The sequence below is a fragment of the Cherax quadricarinatus genome, chromosome 36 (assembly GCF_038502225.1).
Source record: "Cherax quadricarinatus isolate ZL_2023a chromosome 36, ASM3850222v1, whole genome shotgun sequence".
In the NCBI taxonomy this organism is placed as follows: domain Eukaryota; kingdom Metazoa; phylum Arthropoda; class Malacostraca; order Decapoda; family Parastacidae; genus Cherax; species Cherax quadricarinatus.
In genome coordinates this window covers 32,073,890-32,079,855 of record NC_091327.1, presented here as the reverse complement: position 1 = coordinate 32,079,855, position 5,966 = coordinate 32,073,890, and the positions used below count along the sequence as shown (strand labels likewise).

The 5,966-nt window shown below is 47.5% G+C and overlaps 1 non-coding gene across 1 annotated transcript; it reads right to left on the bottom strand.

Moving 5' to 3' along the window:
* Positions 1-492: 492 nt before the first annotated feature.
* On the bottom strand, positions 493-574 carry TRNAS-AGA (transfer RNA serine (anticodon AGA)). Its single transcript has one exon. It is a non-coding gene; the product is annotated as a tRNA-Ser (tRNA).
* Positions 575-5,966: the final 5,392 nt, after the last annotated feature.

The following is a 5,966-nucleotide window of genomic DNA, read 5'->3' as shown; positions in this document are numbered from 1 at the left end:
GGAGGGAGGGAACTAAGAGGAAGGGAAGGAGGAGGGAGGGAACTAAGAGGAAGGGAAGGAGGAGGGAGGGAACTAAGAGGAAGGGAAGCAGGAGAGAGGGAACTAAGAGGAAGGGAAGGAGGAGGGAGGGAACTAAGAGGAAGGGAAGGAGGAGGGAGGGAACTAAGAGGAAGGGAAGCAGGAGGGAGGGAACTAAGAGGAAGGGAAGGAGGAGGGAGGGAACTAAGAGGAAGGGAAGCAGGAGGGAGGGAACTAAGAGGCTCGACAGGAGAGGCAGGACTGGGAAATAAAGGAGGCAAACAGAAGAGAAGACGAGGAAAATGCACAAATAACTCGCACATAGGAGAAAGATGTTAAAACGACATTTCTGTCTGACTTGGACAATTAACTAGACACACTAACACACGAAGATGAGAGAGCCAGTGTATATAGGCTCACTCTCTCTCCCTGCTTCATGAGCTTTATCGAATCTCTTATCAAAAGTAATTTATTCGCAGTGAGTAGGATTCGAACCTACGCGGGAAGATCCCATCTGATTTCTAGTCAGACGCCTTAACCACTCGGCCATCACTGCACTGTGTGTACTCACCTAATTGTAATCACCTAATAGTGGTTGCAGGTGTCGATACTCAGCTCCTGGCCCCGCCTCTTTACTGATCGCTACTTGGTCCTCTCTCTCTGCTTCCTGAGCTCTGTCATACCTCGTCTTAAAGCTATGTATGGTTCCTGCCTCCACTACGTCACATGCTAGGCTATTCCACTTCTTGACGGCTCTATGACTGAAGAAATACTTCCTAACATCCCTGTTACTCGTCTGAGTCTTCAGCTTCCAATTGTGACCACTTGTTTCTGTGTCCCGTCTCTGGAACATCCTGTCTCTTTCCACCTTATCTATTCCACGCAGTATCTTGTATGTCGTTATCATGTCTTCCCTGACCCTTCTGTCCTCCAGTGTCGTCAGTCCGATTTCCCTCAACCTTCCATCGTAGGACATTCCCCTGAGCTCTGGAACTAGCCTTGTTGCAAACCTTTGTACTTTCTCTAACTTCTTGACGTGCTTGACCAAGTATGGGTTCCAAACTGGTGCTGCATACTCCAGTATGGGCCTAACATACACAGTGTACAGTGTCTTGAACGATTTTTTATTAAGGTATCCGATCGCTATTCTCAGATTTGCCAGGTGCCCATATACTACGGCAGTCATGTGGTTGATGTCTGCCTCCGGAGACGTGCTCGGTGTTATGGTCACCCCACCTAGCCTATAACCACCTAGCCTATAACCTGTCTGCGGTCTTCTTTGCCCTTCCTCAATCTTCATGACTTTGCATTTGGCAGGGTTGAATTCGAGAAGCCAGTTTCTGGACCACGTGTTCAGTCTGTCCAGATCTCTTTGTAGTCCTGCCTGATCCTCATCCCATTTAATTCTTCTCATCAACTTCACATCATCTGCGAATAGGGACACTTCAGAGTCTATCTTTTCCAACATGTCATTCACATATATAAAAAATAGCACTGGTTCTAGAACTGACCCCTGTAGGACCCCGCTCGTCACAGGCGCCCACTGTGGTACCTCTTCACGTACCATGACTCGTTGTTGCCTCCCTGTCAGGTATTCTCTGATCCATTGCAGTGCCCTCCCTGTTATATGCCCCTGATCCTCCAGCTTCTGCACTAATCTCTTGTGAGGAACTGCGTCGAAGGCATCCCTGCAGTCCAGGAAAATGCAATCCACCCACCCCTCTCTTTCGTGTCTTACGTCTGTTACCTTGTCATAAAACTCCAGAAGGTTTGTGACACAGGATTTGCCTTCCATGAATCCATGCTGGTTGTCGTTGATAATCTTGTTCCGTTCCAGGTGTTCCACCACTCTCCTCCTGATAATCTTCTCCATGACTTTGCATACTATACACATCAGAGACACTGGTTCGTAGTTTAGTGCCTCGTTTCTGTATCCTTTCCTAAAAATGGGAACTACATTTGCCATCTTCCATATCTCAGGTAGTTGCCCAGTTTCAAGGGATGTATTGAGGATCGTGGTTAGGGGCACACACAGCATCTCTGCTCCTTCTCTAAAGACCCACAGGGAGATGTTGTCTGGTCCCATCGCATTTGAGGTATCAAGGTCACTTAGCAGCTTCTGCACCTCCTCCTCCATTGCTCGTATGTCATCCAACACTTGTTGGTATATTCCCTGTTGATGTTCCCCTCTGTGCTGTCTTCCCAGAGCCCTTCCTGTCTCCACTGTAAAAACTTCCTTAAATCTCCTGTTCAGCTCCTCACATACCTCCTGATCGTTTCTTGTGAGTTCTCCACCTTCTGTCCTCAGCCTGATCACCTGGTCTTTGACTGTTGTCTTCCTCCTGATGTGGCTATACAACAGTTTTGGGTCAGACTTGACTTTAGATGCCATGTTATTTTCATACTGTCGCTGAGCCTCCCTCCTTAACTGTGCGTGCTCGTTCCTGGCTCTGTGACTAATCTCCTTATTTTCATGTGTTCTATGCCTTTTGTACTTTTTCCATTCTCTATTGCACTTAGTTTTTGCCTCCTTACACCGTCGGGTAAACCAAGGGTTCGCTCTGGTCTTCCCGTTATTTCTGTTGCCCTTAGGAATAAACCTTTCCTCTGCCTCCTTGCATTTTGTTGTTACGTATTCCATCATTTCGTTTACTGGCTTTCCTGCCAGTTCTCTGTCCCACTGAACCTCCTGCAGGAAGTTCCTCAAACCTATGTAGTCCCCTCTTTTATAATCTGGCTTTTCCCATTCAACTCCTGTTACCCTCTCCACGTGTAACTCTACTATGTATTCAAAGCACAGAACCACGTGGTCACTAGCTCCTATGGGACTCTCATGTGTGATGTCCTCAATGTCTGAACTGCCCAGGGTGAACACAAGGTCCAGTCTTGCTGGTTCATCCTCCCCTCTCTCTCTGGTAGTGTCCTTAACATGTTGGTGCATGAGGTTTTCCAGTACCACATCCATCACCTTGCCTCTCCATGTTTCGGGAACCCCATGTGTGGCTCCAGGTTTTCCCAGTCAATCTCCCTGTGGTTGAAATCGCCCATAACCAGCAACTTTACTCTGCTCGAGTGAGCTCTTCTTCCCACCATTGCTCTGTTGCTCTCTTCATATTCCTCTCTTGGCCTCCTACAGTTCTGTGGCAGATTATACATCACTGCAATGACTACCTTGTGCTCCCCAGACTGAAGTGTACCTATGTAGCCTCTTTCTCCAGTCTCGTCTATGCCTCCCATTTTCTCGAATTTCTATCGGCTTTTTATGAACAATGCAACCCCTCCTCCACCTCTGCCCCTTCTATCTTTCCTCATGATCTGATATCCTGGTGGGAAGATTGCATCTGTTATTGTCTCAGTGAGTTTCGTTTCTGTAATTGCTATGTGTGTGTGTGTGTGTGTGTGTGTGTGTGTGTGTGTGTGTGTGTGTGTGTGTGTGTGTGTATGTGTGTGTACTCACCTAATTGCGGTTGCAGGGGTCGAGACTCAGCTCCTGGCCCCGTCTCTTCACTGCCTGCTACTAGGTCCTCTCTCTCTCTGCTCCCTGAGCTTTGTCATACTTCGTCTTAAAGCTATGTATGGTTCCTGCCTCCACTACATCACTTGCTAGACTATTCCGCTACCTGGCAACTCTATGACTGAAGAAATACTTCCTAACATCCCTGTGACTCGTCTGAGTCTTCAGCTTCAAATTGTGACCCCTTGTTTCTGTGTCCCCTCTCTGGAACATACTGTCTCTGTCCACCTTGTGTGTGTGTGTGTGTGTGTGTGTGTGTCTGTGTGTGTGTGTGTGTGTGTATGTGTGTGTGTGTGTGTGTACTCACCTATTTGTGGTTGCAGGGGTCGAGTCCTAGCTCCTGGCCCCGCCTCTTCACCGGTTGCTACTAGGCCCTCTCTCTCCCCGCTCCATGAGCTTTATCAAACCTCGTCTTAAAACTGTGTATGGTTCCTGCCTCCACTACGTCATTTTCTAGGCTATTCCACTGCCTTACAACTCTATGACTGAAGAAATACTTCCTACTATCTCTCTGACTCATTTGTGTCTTCAACTTCCAATTGTGGCCTCTTGTTTCTGTGTCCCCTCCCTGGAACATCCTGTCTTTGTCCACCTTGTCTATTCCACGCAGTATTTTATATGTCGTTATCATGTCTCCCCTGACCCTCCTGTCCTCCAGTGTCGTCAGGCCGATTTCCCTTAATCTTTCTTCATAGGACATTCCCCTTAGCTCTGGAACTAACCTTGTCGCAAACCTTTGTACTTTCTCTAGTTTCTTGACGTGCTTTATCAAGTGCGGGTTCCAAACAGGTGCTGCATACTCCAGTATGGGCCTGACATACACGGTGTACAGTGTCTTGAATGATTCCTTACTAAGGTATCGGAATGCTGTTCTCAGGTTTGCCAGGCGCCCATATGCTGCAGCAGTTATCTGATTGATGTGTGCTTCCGGAGACATGCTCGGTGTTATACTCACCCCAAGATCTTTCTCCTTGAGTGAGGTTTGCAGTCTTTGGCCACCTAGCCTATACTCTGTCTGTGGTCTTCTGTGCCCTTCCCCTATCTTCATGACTTTGCATTTGGCAGGATTAAATTCGAGAAGCCATTTGCTGGACCAGGTGTCCAGTCTGTCCAGGTCTCTTTGAAGTCCTGCCTGGTCCTCATCAGATTTAATTCTCCTCATTAACTTCACATCATCTGCAAACAGGGACACTTCTGAGTCTAACCCTTCCGTCATGTCGTTCACATATACCAAAAATAGCACTGGTCCTAGGACCGACCCCTGTGGGACCCCGCTCGTCACAGGTGCCCACTGTGATACATCATTACGTACCATGACTCGTTGTTGCCTCCCTGTCAGGTATTCTCTGATCCATTGCAGTGCCCTTCCTGTTATATGCGCCTGATGCTCTAGCTTCTGCACTAATCTCTTGTGAGGAACTGTGTCAAAGGCCTTCTTGCAGTCCAAGAAGATGCAATCAACCCACCCCTCTCTCTCTTGTCTTACTTCTGTTATTTTATCATAAAACTCCAGAAGGTTTGTGACACAGGATTTGCCTTCCGTGAATCCGTGCTGGTTGGCATTTATACTCCTGTTCCGTTCCAGGTGCTCCACCACTCTCCTCCTGATAATCTTCTCCATAATTTTGCATACTATACACGTCAATGACACAGGTCTATAGTTTAGTGCCTCTTTTCTGTCTCCTTTTTTAAAAATGGGAACTACATTTGCCGTCTTCCATACCTCAGGTAGTTGCCCAGTTTCCAGGGATGTGTTGAAGATTGTGGTAAGTGGCACGCACAACATATCTGCTCCCTCTCTAAGGACCCACGGGGAGATGTTGTCCGGTCCCATTGCCTTTGAGGTATCGATGTCCCTTAGCAGTTTCTTCACCTCCTCCTCATCTGTATGTATGTCGTCCAACACTTGTTGGTGTATTCCTTGCTGGTGTCCCCATCTGGTCTGTCCCCCCAGAGTCCTTCCTGTCTCTACTGTAAATACTTCCTTAAATCTCGTGTTGAGCTCCTCACATACCTCTTGATCGTTTCTTGTGAGTTCTCCACCTTCTTTCCTCAGCCTTATCACCTGGTCCTTGACTGTTGTCTTCCTCCTAATGTGGCTATACAGCAGTTTCGGGTCAGATTTGACTTTCGATGCTATGTCGTTTTCATACTGTCGCTGGGCCTCCCTCCTTATCTGTGCATACTCGTTTCTGGCTCTTCTACTAATCTCCTTGTTTTCCTGGGTCCTATGCCTCCTGTACCTTTTCCATTCTCTGTTGCACTTAGTTTTTGCCTCCCTACACCTTCGGGTAAACCAAGGACTCGTTTTGGTCTTCCTATTATTTCTGTTTCCCTTGGGAACAAAACTTTCCTCTGCCTCCTTGCACTTTGTTGCCACATATTCCATCATCTCGTTTACTGATTTTCCTACCATTTCTCTGTCCCACTGAAC